This window comes from Jaculus jaculus, chromosome 2 (assembly GCF_020740685.1).
Source record: "Jaculus jaculus isolate mJacJac1 chromosome 2, mJacJac1.mat.Y.cur, whole genome shotgun sequence".
Taxonomy (NCBI): domain Eukaryota; kingdom Metazoa; phylum Chordata; class Mammalia; order Rodentia; family Dipodidae; genus Jaculus; species Jaculus jaculus.
The window spans coordinates 6,556,519-6,578,609 of NC_059103.1; the positions used below are offsets into that span (position 1 = coordinate 6,556,519).

The 22,091-nt window shown below is 52.3% G+C and overlaps 1 protein-coding gene across 8 annotated transcripts in view; it reads left to right on the forward strand.

The window, feature by feature from the left end:
* Positions 1–22,091, forward strand: part of Mad1l1 (mitotic arrest deficient 1 like 1) — a 345,185-nt gene that overhangs the window by 163,138 nt on the left and 159,956 nt on the right. The window contains exon 1 of one of the 8 annotated variants that reach the window (XM_045143919.1): positions 12,114–12,212. The exons of the other annotated variants lie outside the window; for them this stretch is intronic. The gene's annotated coding sequence lies outside the window, so the exon portion shown is untranslated. Of the gene's footprint in view, positions 1–12,113; positions 12,213–22,091 lie in introns of those variants that run through there. 8 annotated transcript variants of the gene reach the window in all.

Consider the following 22,091-nt stretch of genomic DNA (forward strand, 5'->3'; position numbering starts at 1 on the left):
TCAGTGCTCCTGACAGTATGTGTGAGAGCTAAACTCCATTCCCGTTGATGCCAGAGGAAGCAGACGTGAGTGGCCCTTTCAAAGGGACAGTGAAGGAGTTGGGAGTCTGGGAAGTGAGAATTAGAAAAGCAAGTGAGAGGGTAAGTCTGTGTGAACACAGCGACGCTGGCTGCATGTTGCTGTAGTCACAGAAGGTCGGTTCTCCTCTCCCACTGAGCCTGGGGTAGAGGCCGGCCCCTCCAGATGAGGGCATTTCAAAAGAATGCTGTTAGCTGTAGGAGACCTATACACATAGATTTTTCACAGAGGGACAGAGGAATAATATGCAAGCTTTTTGCCTACCTTCTGTTTTATTAAGGGCCAGGGGCTTGTCCTATGCTGTTTTTAGCACAAAAGGCTACATGATTCTGAGCAGGCGTTCTACCACTGAGCCACTGCCCCAGCCCCTCACTGGGGGATTCTAGACAGGAGCTCTACCACTGAGCCACACCCCCAGCCCCTCACTGAGGGATTCTAGGCAGATGCTCTACCACTGAGCCACATCCCAGCCCCTCACTGGGGGGATTCTAGGCAGGTGCTCTACCACTGAGCCACGCCCCCAGCCCCTCACGGGGGGGATTCTAGGCAGGAGCTCTACCACTGATCCACGTCCCAAGCCCCTCACTGGGGGATTCTAGGCAGGTGCTCTACCACTGAGCCACACCCCAGCCCCTCACTGGGGGATTCTAGGCAGGAGCTCTACCACTGAGCCACACCCCAGCCCCTCACTGGGGGATTCTAGGCAGGAGCTCTACCACTGAGCCACACCTTAGCCCCTCACTGGGGGATTCTAGGCAGGAGCTCTACCACTGAGCCACACCCCAGCCCCTCACTGGGGGATTCTAGGCAGGAGCTCTACCACTGAGCCACACCTCAGCCCCTCACTGGCGGGGATTCTAGGCAGGAGCTCTACCACTGAGCCACACCCCAGCCCCTCACTGGGGGATTCTAGGCAGGAGCTCTACCACGGAGCCACGCCCCCAGCCCCACACTGGGGATTCCAGGCAGGAGCTCTACCACTGAGCCACACCCAGCCCCTCACTGGCGGGGATTCTAGGCAGGAGCTCTACCACTGAGCCACGCTCCCAGCCCCTCACTGGGGATTCCAGGCAGGAGCTCTACCACTGAGCCACACCCTAGCCCCTCATTGGGGATTCTAGGCAGGAGCTCTACCACTGAGCCATACCCCTGCCCCTCACTGGGAGATTGCAGGCAGGAGCTCTGCCACTGAGCCACACCCCCATTCCTCACTGGGAGATTCTAGACAGGAGCTCTGCCACTGAGCCACACCCCCATTCCTCACTGGGAGATTCCAGGCAGGAGCTCTGCCACTGAGTCACACCCCCATTCCTCACTGGGAGATTCTAGGCAGGAGCTCTGCCACTGAGCCACACCCCCATTCCTCACTGGGAGATTCTAGGCAGGAGCTCTACCACTGAGCCATACCCCTGCCCCTCACTGGGAGATTCCAGGCAGGAGCTCTGCCACTGAGTCACACCCCCATTCCTCACTGGGAGATTCTAGGCAGGAGCTCTGCCACTGAGTCACACCCCCATTCCTCACTGGGAGATTCTAGGCAGGAGCTCTGCCACTGAGCCACACCCCCATTCCTCACTGGGGGATTCTAGGCAGGAGCTCTACCACTGAGCCACACCCCCATTCCTCACTGGGAGATTCTAGGCAGGAGCTTTACCACTGAGCCACACCCAGCCCCTCAGTGTGGGATCTTCGGTGTAGTGATTTGAAAGTAAAATGTTCCCCAGGGCCTCATGTTTTTGTTTCTCTGACCAGTGGTGGTGGGTGGTGGTGTTTAGGGAGTTTGTGGAGACATCAGAGAAGAAGCCTTGCTAGAAGTGCAGCAGTGGAGGGGCCTTGGCGTGTTCTAGCCCGCCCCACTCACTGCCCCAGTGTGTTCATCCGTCCTCGGCACTCCCTGCTGACGTGGGGATGCACTGTGAGCTGTCTGCCCTGGCCCTGCTTTTCTTGTTGTGACAGAAGTTCCGCTTGAGGCATTTCAATAAAAGTAAACTTTTTGCTTGCTTTGGTGGGGTGATTTCTCTGATCAATGATCAATGAGAAGGCAATGGATACAGGAAATTGGTACTCAGAAGTAGGGTTGATGCAACAAGCCTGCCTCATCATATCAGTTTTAATCTTTTGTAACCATTTAGCAGGAGGAATATGGAAAGGATTTGAAATTTTTTTTTTAATTTATTTGAGAGCGACAAACACAGAGAGAGAGAATGGGCGCGCCAGGGCTTCCAGCCTCTGCAAACGAACTCCAGACGCGTGCGCCCCCTTGTGCATCTGGCTAACGTGGGTCCTGGGGAACCGAGCCTCGAACCGGGGTCCTTAGGCTTCACAGGCAAGCACTTAACCGCTAAGCCATCTCTCCAGCCCTGGAAAGGATTTGAAACCTTGGACAAGAGAGGCTTTTCAGTGCTACAGTCCTATAAGCAGAGATTGATGGATTCTGATGAAAGTGTGAAGGATCCAGTTGCAAGGAAAGGGTGGACTGTGGAGGCTCAGCTTGTAAGGGTTCAGAGCTGGGTGGGGGAAGGACTTTATGAAGAACTAAGCTAGAGGCATTTCATGTGACATTCTGCTCATGTCCTGAGAACTTGAGCAGAGCTGAATGTAAAGCTAATGGGCTAGTGTATTTGGCAGAGGAAAATACAGAGCAGAAAGATATGAAAAGTATAAGGTTCAGCACAGAAATTTGAACAAAGTTAGGTTCCAGGTCTAGAGCCTACAGCCCCTTCATGTGCGGTTGTTAATAGTTCACTACCATGGACGATGGGACGGCTGCTCTTCGCTGGAACAGTAGGGTAGTCCCTGAGGGGGAGTTCCAGCCCACTGAAGGCTCAGGCTGGTGGGTGTCCCGACTCTTTTCCATGGAGCAGATCTGAAGGAGGAATACTGAAGGAGTTTCCTGCTCCTGAAAGTTAGGCTTCATGCCCACATGAAAAAAAAAAAAAAGCAGTATTGCTCCCTTTGGACTGGGTTTGGAAGTATGGAAAATGCCAGGAAATAGAGGTTTGTGGATTGTAATACCAAGGTTCCTTGAAGCTGTGGGCAGTGTGCAGCATGGTCAAGGACCCCACAACGAGGCCCTTTGAGGGCCTTTGTGTAGATGACCTGTAGGTACGATGGAGACCCCGGGATCTTGGAACGCACTCTGGCACCGTCACCAAGGAAGGCTGCAGGCTCACGGTGAATTCTGCCTGGGATGCAGGAAGTCCAGTGGGTGGCGTGGAGTTGCCAAGCCTCTTGAGGCCCAGAGGGCTCCACCCTGCGTCCCATGTCCTGGCTATGGAGCTGCAGGGCTTGATGCGTGCCTTGATGGTTTTCAATCTGTAATTGGTCCAGTCTTTCTTTGTTATGTCCCTATTCCCCTCCTTTTTTGGAATAGAAATGTTTATGCTATGCTATTGTCTGTTAGAAGTATGTAACTGATTTTTGATTTTATAGGGTCCCCATGAGTCTCAGATGAGAGAGAGAGAGAGAGAGAGAGAAAGAGAGAGGGAGGGAGGGAGGGAGGGAGGGAGGGAGGGAGGGAGGGAATATGAATTGGCACACAAGGGCCTCCTGCCCCTAAAACCAACCTCCAGATGTATGTGCCATCTTGCATGCCTGCGTCACTTGTGCATTTAGCTTCTGTGGGGCCTAGAGGGTCAAACCTGAGTCCTTAGGCTTCGCAGGCAAGTGCCTTAACTGCTAAACAGTTTCTCCAGCCCAACTTTGGACTTTTGAATAGTGTTCACAGGAGGTGAGGAGGGAACAGAGCAAAGGATCCAGAATGTGGAAATAGGACCAAGAAGACTCTGGAGCAAATAAGTGAAGCTCAAAGGCTGTGTGCTGAGCTCAGAGGTTCTTCCCGGAAGAACCTTCTCCGCGGGAAGGGCAGGCCAGGCATCCTCAGAGAAGCTTTACTTGCCGACTAGGTGCCAGATGATTTTTCTTGTCTTGTCTTGTCCTGTCCTGTCTTGTCTTGTCCTGTCCTGTCCTGTCCTGTCCTGTCCTGTCCTGTCCTGTCCTGTCCTGTCCTGTCTTGTCTTGTCTTGTCTTGTCTTGTCTTGTCTCCCTCCCTCCCTCCCTCCCTCCCTCCCTCCCTCCCTTCTTTCTTTCTTTCTTTCTTTTTTTCAAGATAGGGTCTCACTCTAGCCTAGGCTAACCTGAAATTCACAAGGTCATCTCAAGGTGGCCTCAAAGTCATGGTGATCCTCCTACTTCTTCTGCCTCCTGAGTGCTGGGATTAAAGGCGTGCGCCCCCACTCCCGGCTCATGATTTTTCTTACTGAGTCAGTTTTTTTAAATTTTTTAAATTTTTAAATTTTTATTAACATTTTCCATGATTATAAAATATATCCCATGGTAATTCCCTCCCTCCCCACCCCCCTGAGTCAGTTTTAAGAGTTTTACTTAAAGATTTTTGTTTTGTATTTTAACTTTAGTTATTTATTTGAGAGAGACAGAGAGTCAAATATAGACAGAGAGACAGACGAATAGGTGATAGGGAGAGAACAGATATGCCAGGTCCTCCATCTGCTGCAAACAAACTCCAGTTGCTTGTGCCATCTTGTGTATCTGGTTTATGTGAATCCTGGGGAATCGAGCCTGGGTCTTTGGCTTTGCAGATAAGTACCTTAAACACTAAGCTCTCTCTCCAGCCTGGAAGCTTTACATTTTAGTGAGTGTGTATGTATGTGGGCATATGTGTATTTGTGTGTGGAGGCCAGAGATTGACCTCAAGGAGCATCAGCGATCACTCTCGTTATTTATTTATTTGTTGGTTTTTCAAAGTAGGGCCTAATTCTAGCCCAGATCGTCCTGGAATTCACTAGTAGTCTCAGGGTAGCCTTGAACTCACAGCCATCTTCCTACCTATGCCTCCCAAGTGTTGGGATTAAAGGCATGCGCCACCACACCCAACATTATATTTTATTTCTGTTGTTTTAATATTTTTATTTATGAGAGTGGGAGTAAATAGTAGGTATGGGCATGTCAGGGCCTCCTGCTACTGCAAATGAACTCCAGATGTAGGTGCCCTTTTGTGCACCTGGCTGTATATGGGTGCTGGGGAATCAAACCTGGGCCATCAGGCTTTGCAGGCAAGTGCCTTTAACCACTGAGCCTTCTCTCTGTCCAACTCTCTGTTTTACTGAGGCCGGATCTCTCACAAGTCCAGAGCGCTCTCATTCAGGAGGAGTGAGGGGTGATAGTAACAGGCAGCCTTCTGATCTCCATAGCCAGCTTGCCCCAGGGATGCCTACTCTCTGCTGCCTGTGTGTCGGCATTGCGGGCACACTGCCACACTCACCTGGCGTGTTTGTGCGTTCTGGGGATCTGAAGTCTGGTCTTCATGCTTGCATAGCAAGCACTTTACCCACTGAGTCGTTTGTCCAGTCCAAGTGACTTTTCACAATTTGCTCAACTCATCTCAGTTGGGTTTTGGTATCTAATGGTTAACATCACCCCCTTATAATCTTATATTTCAAGGGTTGGGGATGTAATTCAGTAGAAGATTGCTTGTGAGGAGGAGCTGAAGCAACAACCCGCAGTGCTCCTGTCTGTGTAGGGGAGGAGGAAGAGGAGGCGAGGCTGTGACCCGCAGTGCTCCTGTCCGTGCGCACAGTCCTTTCCTGTGAGGTCTGTGCTGTTGTCTCCTCTTTCATGCTCAGTCTCAGTGACCTGATTGTTCATTCCCTACCTTTTTTAAAAAATATTTTTATTTATTTAACAGAGAAAGAGGGAGGAGAGAGGGAGGGAGGGCGAGCGAGCGATAGGGAGAGAGGGCGCGCCAGGGCCTCCAGCTACTCCAAACGAACTGCAGACACGTGCGCCCCCTTGTGCATCTGGCTCACGTGGGTCCTGGGGAATTGAACCTGGTTCCTTTGGCTTTGTAGGCAAATGCCTTAACCGTAAAGCCATCCCTCCAGCTCCATTCCCCATCTTTCTACTAAAGCTTTTTGGTAATTTTGTTGCTGGTTTCTCAGGGCCACTTTTTTTTTTTTCTCTCCTGCAATTCTGCCAACTGTCCTACTTACTTCTCCAGAAACCTTGACTGTTGCTTCCTACTGCTTGCTTTGGGGTGTGTGCTGCCTGAGAGAAATGCAAAAAACCGTTCAACAGAGAAAGACAGTCTGTGTTGTTTGCGTTCAACTCTCTGTAGATATGCACATTGTGTATGTGTGCATGTGTAGCTCAGGGCACCACCTTCAGAGGTGTTTCCTGGGGACAGAACCATCTTCCTAGAGACAGGGTCTGTCATTGAGCTTAAGCTTGCCGAGAGATCATCGGACTGGCTGGTCCGGGAGCCCTGGGCAGAGCTGCACGTATCTCTACCCCTACCCCAACCTATTGCTGAGAGTGGAAGCCTGTGTCACCACGACCAGCATCAGCTCTGGGGATCAAACTTGACCTCATGACTGCAAGTCAGACACTTTGCCAACTGAGCTATCTCTCAGCCCCAGGACAGCCTCTTAAATACATGGTACTTTGAAAAGTTGACATCTGTACATACAACACTTAGCTTATATGAAGTCACTAGCAGACTTACATGTAAGGTACCACTATGATGCTGACATTGAGAATATGAGGGAATATTACAACCTAGGCAGAGTTCTGAGGTGCGGCCACACAAACATCTAGAATGGAGAGTTAGTTGTCAAAATAATGATGCTCCTGGTGCTGGAGAGATGGCTCAGCAGTTAAGGTGCTTGCTGCTGAAGCCAATGGATCAAGGTTCAGTTCCCCAGTACCAACATAATCCAGATGCACAAGATGTTGCATCTATCCGGAGTTTGTTTGCTGTGGCTAGAGGCCTTAGCATGTCCATTTTCTCTCTGTGTGTGTGTGTCTCTCTCTCTCAAAATTATATTGATTACACACACACACACAATTTTTTTGTTTCAATTTTTGAGGTAGGGTTTCACTATAGCCCAGGCTGACCTGGAATTCACTCTGTAGTCTCAGGGTAGTCTCAAATTCACAGTAATCCTCCTACCTCTGCCTTCCAAATGCTGAGATTAAAGGTATGCACCACTATGCCCGGCTAAGTATTTTTTATCTTTTCACAATTTTTTTTTAATTTTTTTATTTTTTTGAGGTAGGGTCTCACTCTAGCCCAGGCTGACCTGGAACTCACTATGTAGTCTCAGGGTGGCCTCGAACTCACGGCGATCCTCCTTCCTCTGCCTCCCGAGTGCTGGGATTAAAGGCGTGCGCCACCACGCCCGGCTTACTTTTCACAATTTTTATTAACATTTTCCATGATTATAAAAAATATCCCATGGTAATACCCCCCCATACTTTCCCCTTTGAAATTCCATTCTCCATCATATTACCTCCCCATCTCAATCATTGTACTTACATATATACAATAACAACCTATTAAGTACCCTCCTCCCTTCCTTTCTCTTCCCTTTATATCTCCTTTTGAACTTACTGGTCTCTGCTACTAAGTATTTTCCTTCTGACGGAGAAGCCCAATCATCTGTAGTAGGATCTACATATGAGGGAGAACATGTGACACTTGGCTTTCTGGGCCTGGGTTACCTCACTTAGTATAATTCTTTCCTTTTTTTTTTTTTTTTTGCAAATTTCATAACTTCATTTTTCTTTATTGCTGAGTAGAACTCCATTGTATAAATGTGCCACATCTTCATTATCCATTCATCAATTGAGGGATGTCTAGGCTGGTTCCATTTCCCAGCTATTATAAATTGAGCAGCAATAAACATGGTTGAGCACGTACTTCTAAGGAAATGAGATGCGTCCTTAGGATATATGCCTAGGAGTGCTACAGCTGGGTCATATGGAAGATCAATCTTTAGCTGTTTTAGGAACCTCCACACTGATTTCCACATCCCTGCCAACATTTATGATCATTTGTTTTCATGATGGTGGCCAATCTGACAGGAGTGAGATGGAATCTCAATGTAGTTTTAATCTGCATTTCCCTGATGACTAGTGACATAGAACATTTTTTTAGATGCTTATATGCCATTCGTATTTCTTTCTTTGAGAATGCTCTATTTAGCTCCATAGCCTATTTTTTGATTGGCTTATTTGATTCCTTATTATTTAACTTTTTGAGTTCTTTGTATATCCTAGATATTAATCCTCTATCAGATGTATAGCTGGCGAAGACTTTTTCCCATTGTGTAGGTTCCAGCTAAGTATTTTTTTTAATGTGATGCTTTTCCTGAGTGAAAGCCCATGGTGGGAGCTGTAAACACACACATAAGTCACTAAGCACAAGGGCGCTCGGTCAGAGGGAAGGTGTCCAAGGCAAGATGGTGGTCGGCAGCACACAAGGACCTCCCAGAATTTGATGGGAAGAACAAGAAACAAGCTAAACTGGAGATTCCTGGGTCTGATCCTGAGCACCACACACGCCAGTATGGGCAGTGCATACACCTGTAACCCCAGCCCTTGGATGTGCAGACACAAGGACCAGAAGTTCAAGCTCATCCTTGACTACAAGTTTAAGGCCAGCCTGGCCTACATAAGACCCAGAAAGAAAAAAAAAAAAAGGAACAAACAAAAAGGAAGGGAGGGGAGGAGGGAGAGAAAGAATGAAAGAAAGGAAGGGGAGGGAGGAAGGCAACAAGGAAGAAAAGAAAAGAAAACAGGTTGGGAATGTTCACAGCCTTCTTAGGCAGATGAAAGGAGGGTCAGTTACTTTATCCTGTGCACTCACAGCTGACCAGAAGCACCTTCGGGAACAAAGAGTTCAGTTTGTCTTACAGTACCAGAGATTGGAGGCCATGCTGGCAGGGGAAACATGGCAGGCTTGAGGAAGAACGTGGCCTCCCATTGTCACTTTGCAAGGAAGAAGTAGAGGAGCAGCAAGCTGGGCTGGGCTGCAGCACTTCACGGGTGCCCCAAGTGACACACTTCTTCCAGCAGGTTCCACCTCCCCAGGCTCACAGCCTTTCCAGCGGCACCACTGTGCTGCACATGAGCCTGGGCGCGGGGCACACTGCATTCAAAGCACCACAGCAGGTCAGCACCGAGAAGCGTATTCAACATCACGAGCCGTTACGGCAGCATAGAGCGAAGCCTGAGTGACAGGTCCCTGTGCACCTTCTGTGTCTGCCGTAGCAGTGGCCCCAGAAACCCTGGCAGGGACAGAATCCGGAGGGTGATGAGAAAAACAATACAGCCACATTGGAAAACAGCTTGCCCGTTTCCCAGAATCTAAATTGCCCTGGCTTTTTGACCTGACAGCTGCTGTGTGGGGCCTCATTATTGATACTTAAGAAAGAAAATGTGTATCTCCACGCACGCCGGTGCCATGCTGTTCCTGGCACTGTGAGGACTCTGCTGTTCCGCGGGGGTGGGGGGCAGGCCGCCGGCGGGCTGGGTAGGACTCGGGGACAGGCAGGGACAAGCTGCAGGCACGCTCCGCAGCTTTCTCTGGCCATCTGGGTCATCGTGACAGCCAGTTCCCAAGATTGCACATTGTACAGTTGCATGCATGAGACTGGAATTCACTTTGTAGTCTCAGTGTGGCCTTGAACTCAAGGCAGTCCTCCTACCTCTGCCTCCCAAGTGCTGGGATTAAAGGTGTCTGTCACCACACCCTGCCTTTCATTTTTATTTTACTTATTTGTGCAGGCCAGGGCCTCTTGCTGCTGCAAATGAATGTCAGATACTTGTGCCACTCTTGTGTCCAGCTTATGTGGGTAGCTTGGGAATTGAATCCCAGCACGTAGGCTTTGCAATTAAGTACCTTTAACCATGAAGCCATTTTCCCCGCCCTTCTGTATTTCTTTTTCTTCTTTCTTTTGCTTTTCTTTCTTTCTTTCTTTCTTTTTTTTTTTTTTTTGAGGTAGGGTCTCACTGTTGCCCAGACTGAGCTAGAATGTACTAGGTATTCTCAGGGTAGCCTTGAACTCACGGGGATCCTCCTACTTCTGCTTCCCGAGAGCTGGGATTAAAGGCGTATGCTACCATGCCTGGTTCTATTTCTTATATTTGAAACAGTGTCTCACTAAGTTGCCCTGGCTGGCCTTGAACTTCCGCTGTAGCCTAGGGTAGCATTGAACCTGTGATCCACTAGCCTCTCAAGCCACTGGGGTGATAGTGTGCACCCCAGGACTGCCTTCTCCCACTGTTGACTCATGTTGCTTTGTTGCCTTTGCTTTAAAGAGTGACCTGAGTTCTGTTCTTAAGGAAGTTGGGTGACAGATGTGCAGTCAGATACAGCACTACATTCCTCATAGAAGCTGGCTAAAGGTTCTGGCTTCCCTCATAAAAGTTCAATTACTGTTTACACACCCAGGCCTAGGGGAGTGCTGGCCTGCATACCTCATGGAGTAAGGGGTCCTGTGACTGGTGACGGAGGTATATAGCAGTCCTGGACCTGGCAATCCATACTTCGATTGGGAGTGCAGGTGGTGCCACACATTTTGATAAAAGTGAGCAGTTGAGTAGGTAGGTGTCACGTGGTCACAGATGGGGCATCTGTCCAGTTCAGTCAGAGCAGCAGGGGCTGGGGCGACCCAGGGTGTGGAGTAACAGGCAGAGATACCCTGTGAGTGCATATCTGTGCACAGGCGAATGCACCCCTCTCTTGCTGTGTTAGCTGAGATCCGAACTGCAGGGGAATGTCTCCCCAGGACAGTCTCCTTGGGGATAAGGTTCAGACTAGGACAGAGCTGGAAATGAGCAGTGATGACGAGCTTGTTGGAGTGCAGGAGAAAACAGCCTGAATGGACAGCAGAGCAGCTCCCAAAAGCCACAGGGGATGAGGGGTGGCGCCCTTGCAGCCCTGGGATGGTCGAGGCTGAGCCTCTGTGAGGAGCATTCTTGCAGCCCTGGGATGGTCGAGGCTGAGCCTCTGTGAGGAGCACTCTTGCAGCCCTGGGATGGTCGAGGTAGAGCCTCTGTGAGGAGCACTCTTGCAGCCCTGGGAAGGTCGAGGCTGGAGCCTCTGTGAGGAGCACTCCCTCAGCCCTGGGATGGTCGAGGCTGAGCCTCTGTGAGGAGCACTCCCGCAGCCCTGGGATGGTCGAGGCTGGAGCCTCTGTGAGGAGCACTCCCCCAGCCCTGGTATGGTCAAGGCTGGAGCCTCTGTGAGGAGCACTCTTTCAGCCCTGGGATGGTCGAGGCTGGAGCCTCTGTGAGGAGCACTCCCGCAGCCCTGGGATGGTCGAGGTAGAGCCTCTGTGAGGAGCACTCCCGCAGCTCTGGGATGGTCGAGGCTGGAGCCTCTGAGAAGCACTCCCACAGCTCTGGGATGGTCGAGGCTGGAGCCTCTGTGAGGAGCACTCTTGCAGCCCTGGGATGGTCGAGGTAGAGCCTCTGTGAGGAGCACTCCTGCAGCCCTGGGATGGTCGAGGTAGAGCCTCTGTGAGGAGCACTCCCGCAGCCCTGGGATGGTCGAGGCTGGAGCCTCTGTGAGGAGCACTCCCGCAGCTCTGGGATGGTTGAGGCCAGAGCCTCTGTGAGGAGCACTCCGGGACCACTGGGATGGATGAGGCCGGAGCCTCTGTGAGGAGCACTCTTGCAGCCCTGGGATGGTCGAGGCTGGAGCCTCTGTGAGGAGCACTCTTGCAGCCCTGGGATGGTCGAGGCTGGAGCCTCTGTGAGGAGCACTCCCGCAGCTCTGGGATGGTTGAGGCCAGAGCCTCTGTGAGGAGCACTCCGGGACCACTGGGATGGTTGAGGCTGGAGCCTCTGTGAGGAGCACCCCTTTTTCAGCCCTGGGATGGTCCAGGCTAGGCCTCTGTGAGGAGCACTCCTGCAGCCCTGGGATGGTCGAGGCTAGAGCCTCTGTGAGGAGAACTCTTTCAGCCCTGGGATGGTCGAGGCTGGAGCCTCTGTGAGGAGAACTCTTTCAGCCCTGGGATGGTTGAGGCTGGAGCCTCTGTGAGGAGCACCCCTTTTGCAGCCCTGGGATGGTCGAGGCTGGAGCCTCTGTGAGGAGCACCCCTGCAGCCCTGGGTTCCTACTAGTCACATGAAATTTAGACTCAGGCATCCCCGCTGGTGGGCTTTAGCGGATATAAAAGAGAAACTGCACACCAGGATCCCACTGCTGTTTGCAGCCCTCCTCCTGGAGATTGGCAGCACTCGGGAAGGATCCTGCAGAGCAAAGGACTTGGATGGTCACCGAGGCGGCTGCATGTCTCCTATTGTCTGCAAATCGTGTATGTTGCCTGGGTAAGCCAGAAGTGACAGGGAGGCTGCAGGCGTGAGTATGTGGGATGCCTATTATCTTTCTATTTCTTGGTAAATCTATAGCTGTTGTGAAAAATACAATCTGTTGTGAGGGGAGAGGAGCTAGCCTTGTTTCTGCCTGGCAGAGGCTGCGAGGTATTGCTGTCTACTGTGTGTGGAGCCTTGTCTGGGCTGTAGCACATGCTGACTGAGTGAGTGGGGAACATGGGTGCGTGGGAGTGGAAGTGGGGAAAGCTGGGTGGGCTGCATACTGCCGGCTGTCTCCCCCCACATCGACAGACTCTCAGAGACGACTTGGCTCTCAGGTCTGGGTACATGGTGCCACTGTGGCACACTGCTGGGAGCAGGATGCCTCCCACAGCATGTGACACAGTAGTTGTGTCTACTGTGCCTTGCACCCATGGTCCAAGGGGCTGGGACGGAAATCCACCTGAGAGTTTCTCTGGGGCACCTCCGCCTGCCTTGCCTTTCATGGTCTTGCTGTTACCAGAGGTCATCGGAGGGTGCAGGCCTTGGATCTACCTTGCTATCAGCTGTGCAGAAGCCTGTGGGCTTAGCATGGTCTCATACAGGTGCTTGTGGGCAAAGCTTCACTCCCAAGAGGGAGGAGCAGGACCAGCGTCGGCAGCTCTTCTTCCACGGTGGGTGGGTCACTCGCCCCCTTGCCCCACGTTGAACTTGAACATCTAATGCACACCTGGGTGCGGCAGCTGTGTTCCTGGGCTTGGCACTGCATCACTTGGCTCTGCCCAGCTGGTGTGCTGCCTGTTTTCTCCTGGGCTATCTCTGCCCTTGTCCCTCCTGGGCTCCTGTGGGGCGTCCACAGTGCTGCTCTGGGGCCTCGCTGTGCAGGGCTGGGCTGGCTGCCTATGGGAGACTGAGGTTAAAGCCTTCTGGCATGCTCCCTTGGACTCCCCTGGGGTACAACGCCCTTCCTCCTCCTGAAGACAGTACAGCTTACATGAGGATGGAAGCCGCTGAGACCAGGGTTGAAGCTCAGCTGGTAGAGCACTTGCCTAGCATGCATGAAGCCCTGCGTTAAATCCCAGCATGGCATAAACTGGGTATAGTGGCCCATACGTGTAATCCCAGTGCCTAGGAGATGGGTGGCAGGAGGATCAATAGTTCAAGGTCATCTTTAGCTTCATAGTGAGTTAAAGCCATTTTAGGATCTCCAAAATATTTTTCACAACAGGTGTACGAAGAGGTTGTTGGAAAGACCTGCTTGTCCCTGAACATGACATTACAACCATTGCCCATGTTGCTGAATGTTCTTTGGAAATGTCACTTCCATGGATGTGGTGCCTGGCCTTGTGGCCAGCATCAGTTTGCTCCTGCCACTGTATCAAAGATGGCATTGTTGCTGTTCTCCCTGTGCTTATCTGTCAGGCACACGTCCTCTGTCGATTATTGGTTTTGGCCTGTTTTCTAGGGGGACAGTCATTTTCTTGCTGATTGATGAGAGGTTGGAGGTATTGTTACCCCAGTTTACCCCTTGGCTTTAGTTTGTAAAGATGTTTTGGGACACAGTGATCTCACGTTGCCATATGGGCTGCATCTATCGGAGTCCTTCAGGCCCTAAGGCCCCTGGCACATTTCCCCGGGCTCCCCCCTCGTCCAGTGGGGCAGCTGGTTTAGGGATGGTCCAGCCTGGTTTGCATCTGAGCCTGCACAGACACTCACACAGATATTGGGGGTGCTACTAAGACACCTCCTTCCCCCGTGCATGCCTCAGATGTCTGCCTTGCTGGGATGCTTGCATGGCTGCTGCGTGGATAGCGGCGGTGGAGTTGCTGTGATGGGATTTGCACACGGCACACCTTCCTCCGTCTGCACCTCTCTTGTAGCAGGTGTTCTGGGAAGACATTGTTTCCTCAAGTTCACCACTTCTAGGTCCACTGCCTGTGGATGGAAAAAATCTAGAGATGAACGAGGCCTGCCCAGATGCCATCTTGGGGGAACGCCCTTGCCTGTCTCCATGAAGAGACACCGCTCCAAGCTGTGGGTCGTGGTGCCATAGCCTGTGGTCACAGTGCTTGTTGTCTCTGTGTCTGCAGTTTTGCACCCCCGCTCCCCGAGTTGGCAACTGAAAGTGAGTCCTGAGCATGGGTTTTCAGATGTGCTTCCTCAGCTTGCAGTGGGAAGAGGTCATGAGGCTGTCCTCTAGATCCCTTTCGGGGGTTCTGGAAACAGCACGCTGCAACCACTGCGAACTTTGTGGCCCATGAAGGTGACTGCCTTGGCCATGTCCCTCAGGTAGATGCACGGGCCTCTCCAGCAAACAGATCTGCGGTGTGGAGACCCTTAGGACGTACCTCGCCTGCTCTGTGCTTGTCCCACCCTCTCCATCTTGGAGGGTCTTTGTGGAGCACTGGGGAGGGGGCTGTGCGGGTAGAGGCTGCCTGCGTGTGCTTCACAGCCATCCAGCAGAGACTGTTCTCCCCACCCAGCAACGTGAGAACCAGTTTCTTTTGCCTCCTCGCACTTCTCTGTGGCAGGCTTGTTCTCAGATGGGTCCTGGTCTTGTTGGGTTAGCCCGTCCTCTGCGTCTGCAAGGAGGATGCGGCCCTAGCGACCTCATAGGCGTGAGAACTGCTCTGAGAAAAAGCGGCAGTGCCACCCCTCGGGGCTGCCTTGCCTGCTGGCGCCGCGGTGTCTGTGGCACTCTCACACGTGTGACGTGTGACGTGCGACGCCTTCCGTGAGGGAGTGTGGCTGGGAATAGAGGGTGCTAAGGGTGGAGGCTGTGGCTCTTGTGCACTCTGTAGCAATCGCACGTGACTTATACAGCAAAGGACACTGTGAACTGGGCTACGTCTGTCTGCTCACCAAGCCTGCACGCTGACCGCAGCTCAGAGCCCCTTATCCACAGCACAGGGCCTCACTCAGTGCGGGGGTGCAGCTGCCCGGCTCCTCCCAGGGGTGGGGGCTGCAGGGGCAGCACAGAAGGGTAGTTTGTGGGTCTGCAAGCGCCAGTTGTCCCTTGGAGGTGTGTCTGGGTGTGAGACCCTGACAGAGAGCCCAGGGGGACGCAGTGTGAGGACGGTAAGGAGAGTCAGTCCGCAGGACACTTTGATTCGTTGACGTCTGTCCCCTGCACGGTACTGTCTTGACTGTGCTCAGCAGTGAAGTGGCAGGCTTGGCTGGGACTGTGGCTCAGTAGGGTGCTCGCCTCACATTCACAGAACCCTGCACTCAATTCCCAGCACTGCGTAAACCGGACCTGGTAGTGTGCACCTGTATTCCCAGCACTTGGGAGGTAAAGGCAGGAAGATCCAAAGCTCATGGTCTTCCTTGACTGTGTAGTGAGTTTGAGGCCAGCTCTGGGATACATAAAACCATGTTTCTTTTTTGAAAATGAGAGGAGGCCGGAGTGGTGGCTTAGAGGTTAAGGTGCTTGCCTGTGACCGCTCGCCTGTGAAGCCTAAGGACCCAAGTTTGATTCCCCAGGACCCACATAAGACAGATGCACAAGGTGGCACATGCGTCTGGAGTTCGTTTGCAGTGGCTTGAGGTTCTGGCATGCCCATTCTCTCTAATCTGCCTCTTTTTCTCTCAAGTAAATACCTAAAATAAAATAAAATTTTTTTAAAGAAGAGCAAATTTTCTGCCCCAATGCTATCCTTTTGGTCGGGGAGGCAGACAATCAGTAACTGTAGTGTTGTGATGATGTCTTCTCATCTGAGATGCCCCAGTGTGCAGGATCCCAGGAAGTGCCCAGCACTGATAGGTGGCTGGGGAACGGGTGTGAATGGGGCTGAGAGATTGCGATAAGAGAATTGTTTGAACCCAGGGGTTAAGAGACCAGCCTGGGCAGAATCATGAGATCTTCCCCCCCCCCCACCAAAAAAGAACCCCACCTGAACAGTTGGTCTTTTCTAAGGAGCCCAAGTTCAAGGAAGGGATGGATGGAGTCTCCTACTTGGCACACATTCTGTCTTAACAAAGTAACATTTCTGCCCACCCCCGCCCTGTGTTCAGTGGCTACTTCCTGACATATGTCTCTCACTTTTCTAATCTTTGTTCCTTCTACAGGTTCTCAGATCAGCTCCCTCAGTGGGGATCTTGTTCTTAGAGAGCAGGCTGGTCCCCCTTGACCCTTTCTCTTTCTCTACTGTACGTGGTCAGTGGGTACGTGTGGTCACTGCCGGCGTGTGACTCTGATGAAGCCCCTTTCCATCTGCGTATCCATCTGCCTTCTAGGGTATTGCTGGGAGCTGGGTCCTGCCACCGATCGCTGTCACCCAGGTTCTCAATGAAAGGGTGAGAGGACACTCCATGTCCCATCCTGGAGTCCTATCGTCCAATTCTGTCATTCATTTTCCAGTTGAACCTGTGCCCGCTGAGCTGTGCCAGGGCCCAGGCCCTAGCTAGCTGCCGGGTAGGCAGCAGGATAGAAGGTCGGGGCCGCGCATAGAGGCTGGGGGCTAAGCCCGCTACGCGGAGTGTGCCATTCATGGGCCGCCTATCCGCTATACCTCTTGAGGAGCAGCTGCTCTGAGCCCAGTATTACAAGGTATTGCTGGGGGCTGGTCCTGCCACCACATCTGTCTGAATTAATTTTTGCTTTGCCCAAAGGGAAACTGGTTTGTAGAGGACCAGGTCGACTCCGAGGCTGGAAGGGCCTAGCAAAGCACCCAGGGTCTGGCTGCATTCAGCATGCCTGGCCTATCCCCATCCCCTCATTCTGTGTCTTGAATAGCGCCACTCTGAGTCCTTGGTGCTTTGGTCTCACTGCCTCCCCTGGGTGGACCCGGTGCCTCTCCCCTTTGGAGACTCTGAGGGGCACTTGTCGCCAATAGCTGGACAATTGGTGAGACTTTCCACCCTTTGGTGACTGTTGGTGTCGCTCGAGGAAAGGCAGCTCTGATACATCCCTGTGGCATCATCTGCGTGGATATGAAGGGGCTTGGCTTGGAAGTACCTGGCTGGCCAGGTGGGTGCGGGGAACACGTTATACGACCAGCATACATGAAATGGGATTTGTAAGAGAGCAGTGTGAAGCCTGAATAAAATTGCTTTGGGGAATCTCAATTGATTCCTACTCCTTCCCACAGTAGGTGGGGTAGCGCCTTCTCTCAGGAGGCCGAAGTTGCATAGCATGGCTTGTGGGAAGTGCAGAATGGCATGCTCCTCTCCTGGCCCCTCCAGCTGCAGGGGGTGACTGGGGGAGAAGTCAGAGGCAGTGACTCAGTGGGAAGTAGGGGTCTGCACCTGGTCTGGCCGGTGGAGGGCAGATGAGCAGATCAGGCACAAAGACGCCCTTGTCTCTCTTTCCAGAATACCCTCGTTAGCCCCCTGCCGCTCTGGGGAGGACTGGACTCAGTTCCCAGCTCAGCTAGGTATCTGGCTCTGCCCGGTGAGGCTCCCAGGGGGCCAGCGGAGCTCTGGAAAGTGAGTGCACTTGGCTCTTGTCCAAGGTGACCTTGTCACTGGCTCATGGTAGTTCAGGGAGTGAACTCCAGGAAAAGTGGTGCCTGGCAGCGAGGGCAGGCCACCGTTCAGCAGGACAGCAGGAACCCAGAATTCCTGTCGTGGCCCATGGGCCCTGCTGTCCCCACACGCCCACGGCCGCCCCGCGGAGCACGGCCTCCTGACGCAGACTCTCCAGCAGCTGGAGCCACCGGTCCCCACCACCCCCACCCCAGCAGAGGCACTGGTGGAGTTCCGTGGAGCACTGACGCGGTGGGATGAGAGACCTGCTTAATAGCCTCTAATTGGTCTAAGCCAGTGGTGTGTTAATTCTAAATTAGCCTTATCTGCTCACCAAAGACGTGAAGCCACAAATGTGCTCGGGAACACTTTGCTAGTGCTTTGTCCGAGTTACTATTTGGAAATTAATAGAACTGCATTCTGCTAAAATTACCCTCTCATTCACTTGTCATCAGTGGAACTAGCCTCACCCAATTAAGCACACTTAATGAGCTTTGAGGGCTGCCAACATATTGTCTCCAGAGACACTTGTCTGTACCCTGGGGTGCAGGTTGTGCCATCAGGATGGACCCAGAACTTCCCTCATAGTCTCCCCGAAGTGTGGAGCCGCCGCCCTGTGTCTGCTGATCCTGGGTCCTCACTCAGCTGGCTGCCCGAATCACACTGCTCAGTGTCCCACGCGTCCAGACCAGTGTCCTCAGTAAGTAAGGCTGAGTCCTGTTGGTCCGGGGAGCCCTTCGCCCGGCGCGCGTTTCCTCACCCTCCCACCGTCGCTTGTTCCTCTTCTCGTTTCAGTTAGGATCACAGCTTTCGGCCCTTCTGGCTGTCTCCCAGAGACCTCTTTGCTGCCCATCTTCCCAACTTGGGCTGGGGTTACGCACCACCTCCGGCTTCCACTTAGCCCCGTGGGTGGGCATGCTCACTGGGGCAAGGCTGTGTGGGTGGCGACTCCTTACGGGCTCCCAGAGCGGAGAGTCTGGGACACGTGGCCCAGCAGGGAGCTGTCTTTGGGGAGTGCCTTCACCACGAGCTGTTTGCAAGTATGTAGCATACTTCTAAAACCATGGCGCCATTTTGAAATATATGATTATTTATTTATTTACAAGCAGAAAAAGGAGGAGAGAGAATGATTATGCCAGAGTCTCTTGCCAATGCAGATGAACTCCAGACGCATGTTCCACTTTGTGCATCTGGCTTTATGTGGGTGCTGGGGGATCAAACCCAGGCTGGCAGACTTTGCAAGCAAGCACCTGTAACCACTGAGCCATCTCCCCAGACACCCACAGATATCTTTTCAGAGTCCCTTGTCGGGCATGGCATAATGCTGTATGCCTCCTCTCCCTTAGGAGGCTTAAGAGGTCTACTGTAAGTTCAAAGCCAGCCTGGACCACAAAGACCTTGCCTCAATATGTTTTGAGCTTTGATGAGGTCAGCATGTCTGTGGACCCTGCAGTGTCAGGATGTAGGCCATCTCTGGTACCTTGTGACCTCATGTCGGCTTTGGGTGTTTGTAATGGTATGTGAACAGATAGATCCTGTACATATGTTTTGTGGGTGTGTGCATGTGTGTATTTGTAATGTTGCGTGAACAGATCCTGCATGGGGGTTCAGTGTTGTGTGTATGTGTGTGTAATGCTGTGTGAATAGATCCTGCATGGGTCAGTGTTGTATGTATGTGTTTGTAATGCTGTGTGAACAGATCCTGCATGGGTCCGTGTTGTGTGTGTGTGTAATGGTGTGTGAACAGAACCTGCATGGGTCCGTGTTGTGTGTGTGTGTGTGTAATGGTGTGTGAACAGAACCTGCATGGGTCCGTGTTGTGTGTGTGTGTAATGGTGTGTGAACAGATCCTGCATGGGTCAGTGTTGCGTGTGTATGTAATGGTGTATGAACAGATCCTACATGGGTCAGTGTTGTGTGTGTGTGTATGTGTAATTGTGTGTGCATAGATCCTACACAGGTCAGTTGTGTGTGTTGTGGTGTCAGCGATGTGTATGCATTTGTAATGGTGTGTGAACAGATCATGCACAGGTTAATGGCGTTTGTTTCATTTGCTCACAGTTATGCCGTGTGGTGCAGCAATTTTATTTCTGTCCTGTGGGCATCTTCCCTTCCTAGTGGCAGGCCTTCTTACCTGGCAGCAGTAACTAATGCCACTGGAGCATTCTGGCCTAGGGCTATCCTTCAGAATGCCTGTCTGTGTGCCAAGGAATGTGGCTGCTCCCTCGAGGCCCTGTGTGGGGACTTCACCCTGACCCCAGAGGTTTGCCTCCCGGGTGGCTTAGCTGCCAGGGGCGTCCACTGTCTTCTCGTTACTTCAGTGCCTTGGAGTCAGTCCTTGCTGTCCTGCGTGTCGTGTCGTAGCATCTCACGGGGTTTGGTGCCTGCTCCAGGGCCGCAGCAATCCCGGACCTGCTCGTATGTCGCCTGGCCATGTGGAGGGCCGCTTAGAGGAAGTCCTTCCATTCTTGCAGTGGAACCGTGTCCTCTGGGCAGGTGTGACATGGTCACCTCAGTGTTTGAAGCTGAGGGTGGAATCTACAGGAGATTGGAAGGCTCTTCAGTGGTACAGCTGCCCCTGAGTACCCTCCCGCCTGTAAGGTACTCCCCTACACCCACCACCAGTTCTCTGACCTGGGCTTGGGTGGAGTCCTTTCTTCGGGATGTTGGTGCTCTATCTAGAGTGAATAGATATCCTCCAGAGAATCACGCATCCAACTCCATTGCCCATTCACCTTGCAACTCAGAGTTCTCTCTCTACACATTTGGGACAGGAACCTTTGTGAAATATGTGTGTCCAGTTTCTAGTTGCTGTTTGGTGCCATTTAAGAGCCTTGCCTTCCACCAGGGGATCATTTACAGCTCAGTATCACCTTTGGTTTGGGGATTCACGCTGCTGTGGCCAGCACCCGACAGAAGGACTGAAGGGCGGAACGGCTTATTTTGGCTCCTGGTTTGGGGGATGCTTCCCCATTCTTCTGGGGAAGCACGATGATAGGTGTGGGACAGAACTGGAGGTGATGCCATCTTCAGGGTCTGCCCTCAGCAACCCACTTGTGCTAGCAAGGCCACAGCCCAAAGGTTCCCTGAAGACATCACCACCTGCGGGGTCATTTCACATTCAAGCCCTGGCACGTTCTTCATTGCTCTGCTGTGCCACACTCACTGTGCAGTGGGTTGCTTTAAGTGTCGTGCCAGCCTTCCCTCTTCCCATGGTTCCTGGTGGACACGGCTGTTCTTTGTGGAGATCTTCACTCTGTGGCCCATGCGCCTCATCAGCGCAAAAGCCCCCCCACCCCCCCGGACCTACCGATCTGCTTCCAGACTCGGTGTCACCTCACTGCTATGTGTCTCTTTGCCCAAGCCTGTCTTAGTGTGGCTTATTTAGTGTCTTTACCCGAAGGGTGTCCTCCTTGTCCCTGGATTGCTCAGGGCCACTGCCTTTGTCTGGGGCCCTTCCAGCCTCTCAGTTCCGCCAGCACCAGACACGCTCAGATTCAGAAGATGTGAACTATATTGAGTCTGCTAATCTGCAGACCTACTATGTGCTCGCTCTTTTCTCTTTTTCTTATTTGGTTGTTCAAGGTAGGGTCTCACTCTAGTCCAGGCTGACCTGGAATTCACTCTGTAGTCTCAGGGTGGCCTCGAACTCACAGCAGTCCTCCTACCTCTGCCTCCTGAGTGCTGGGATTCAAGGCATGCGCTGCCTTGCCCAGCCTGGCTCTTGTTTTCTCTCTCTTAGGGGCTTCTTCACATTACAAATAATGTCTTTATTAAAATACTATTTCTGTCCTTCTATGCTGTGAGCATTCTGGTCCCAGCGCTCCTGGTTGCACTTGTTTCTTTCTTGCAGCGCTAGGGATGGAAGCCAGGCCTTGCCCCTGCGCGCCAGGCCAGCGCTCCACGCGGAGCTATCCCCTGGCCTCTTCACTCTCTGTCTGGAGACAGGGGCTCACTGAGCTGCCTAGGCTGGTCTTGAACTCACTCTGTAGCTCAAGCATCTTCCTGCCCCAACCTCCTGCATTCCTGGGGTGAGAGGCCTGCACACCAGGTCCCCTCATCGCAGATGGTCAGCTCTGGCTCAGTGACATTGCTAAACTTCCTCATTTTAGTAATTCCTTTGTAGTTTAAGTTTCTGGATTATCTGTGTTCACAATGGCGTTGCAGATAATAGTCTTTCCTTTGCTCGCTATCTTAATACTTCTGGGTCTTTTCTTGTTCTAGTCCACTTAGACTCTCCATGCTACCCTGAAGAGAAGTGGTGGTGGCAGCTGCGTCCCTCCCTGTCAGTCTTGCTAAGCCGGCAGCAGCACACGCCCGTTAGCGATCACACAGCTTTGCCCCCCGCAGCGAGGAAGCCCACTGGCTCCCAGAAAGGCTCAGCTCTCTGGGGTCATGTGCTGCTAAGGGGCTTTTTGTTTCACCATT